General features: G+C 45.0%; 1 protein-coding gene across 2 annotated transcripts in view; it reads left to right on the top strand.

Annotated features, from left to right (window-relative positions):
• Positions 1-1,939, top strand: part of LOC103550909 (zinc finger protein 112) — a 101,576-nt gene that overhangs the window by 5,991 nt on the left and 93,646 nt on the right. The window lies entirely within an intron of this gene.

Raw genomic sequence — 1,939 nt, 5'->3', positions numbered from 1 at the left:
TATGTGTTTCCTATACTTTTTATCATTATTTTAGAGCGTGCTTTTTCTACTTATAAATAAAAAAGTTCACCATGAAATAGGATGCTGTGTCATGCCAGCAGCAGCCTCATACATCTTGTGTTTACCATATGTCTCGACTGTATCATTTCCTCTTGTGCTTGGTTTAGTCTCATGTTGTTTTGTTCATCATGGCCCCTAAGCGTACAAAACCCACCACTAAGGTCGCCGGTAAGAGGCCGTATCAAGTGATTGACCTGGAAATGAAATTAAAAGTGATTATGGACCACGAAGGAGGAAAATCAGTGATGGTTCTTCCTCGCCAGTCAGGCACGTCCCATTCCACCACAGCTTCAGTCTTGAAGAACAAGAACAAAGCGACAGAAGCTGTTAAAGGATCTGCTTCATTGAAGGCAGTGAGACTAATACAGATTTGAGAAGGGCCTATGTCAGACGTGGAGAAACTTCTAATGACCTGGACTGAAGGCCAGACACAGGAGCGTATCCCTCTCAGCACCATGACCATCACGGCCAAAGCAAAAGGTTTGTTTGTGATGTTGAAAGACAAGGCTAGACCTGACTACAATGTCGAATTTGCTATCTCTGGATGGTTTAAACAATTCCAGGATGGTTATTCATTACATAGTGTGAAAGTGAGTCATGAGTCTGCAAGTTCTGACGGGAAGGCAGCTGAAGAATTTTTGGAATTCTAGTAAAACCGATTGTGGAGGAGAGTTACTTGCCAGAGTAAATATTCAAAATGGATGGAACTCCGTATTCTGGGAACAGATGCCTGAAAGGGCTTTCATCCATAAGGAGGCCAAGTCAGTGCCAGGTTTCAAGGCTTTTAACGACAGGATAACAGTCTTGCTTGGGGGCAATATTGCAGGCTACAAATTAGAACCCTTTGTGATCTGACACAGTGAGAACCCCAGGGCCTTCGAGCATATCAATAAGCACACAATGTTACAGGAGCAATAAGAGGTCATGGATGACCCAGCTCCTCTTCCAAGATGCCCTCCTGAATTGCTATGCCAGTGAAATGGGGAAGTACTGTTTGCCAAATAATATGCCTTTCAAGATTTTCCTTATTGTTGATAATGTTCCTGGACATTCTCCTTTTATTGGTGGTCTTCATCCCAATATCAAAGTGGTGTTTCTCCCTCCAAACACCACCTCTGTGATCCAGTCACTGGATCAAGGAGTTATGGCAGCTTTTAAGGCCTACAGCCTGAGCAGCATGTTTGCCCAGGCTGCTGCTGCAACTGAGAAAGACACTGATGCACTTCTGGAAGGATGACAACATCTGTGACTGCATCAAGAACCTTGCTTGGGCTCAGGATGATGTCACCAAGGAGTGTATGAGTGGCATCTGGAAGAAGGCACTCAAGAGGTTTGTCCTTGACTTAGAAGGATTTGCTAAGGATGAGGAGGCTGTGGTTGAGAGGGCAAACAACTTACCCTGGGTGTGGATGAGGATGACACTAAGGAGCTCCTAGAGGTGGTTCCTGAGGAATTGACTAATGAGGAGTTGTTGGAACTGGAACAGGAATGCATAGCTAAGGAAGAGGGAAGAGAAAAGGAAACTCCAGGAGAAGGAAAAGAAGAACCCCCAAGAAAATGCACAGGGAAGGGTTTAGCAGAAGTTTCACAGACCTCAACAAGTTCCTGGAAAAGTCTGAAAACATGGAGCCCAACACTGGAAGGTTTTTGTTAATAGAGAGGCATGTTCATGGTGCATTATCAGCCACAAGCAAATCTGTGATGAAACAAACAAACCAAGCCAACCACCATGGACATATTTCTGAAAAGAGTGGCACCTTCTCAAGATTGGCCTCAGGTGGGTCCTTCAGGAGGCATTCCAGGAGAAGGCTGTGTTAGCATTGGAGATGACAGCTCCATGCGTGTCATTGCCCCTGAAGACCTGCCAGTGGGACAAGAT

Source organism: Equus przewalskii, chromosome 9, assembly GCF_037783145.1.
Source record: "Equus przewalskii isolate Varuska chromosome 9, EquPr2, whole genome shotgun sequence".
NCBI classification, from domain to species: domain Eukaryota; kingdom Metazoa; phylum Chordata; class Mammalia; order Perissodactyla; family Equidae; genus Equus; species Equus przewalskii.
Note: the sequence above shows the minus strand (reverse complement) of the source record. Positions and strands in the feature narration are given on the sequence as shown.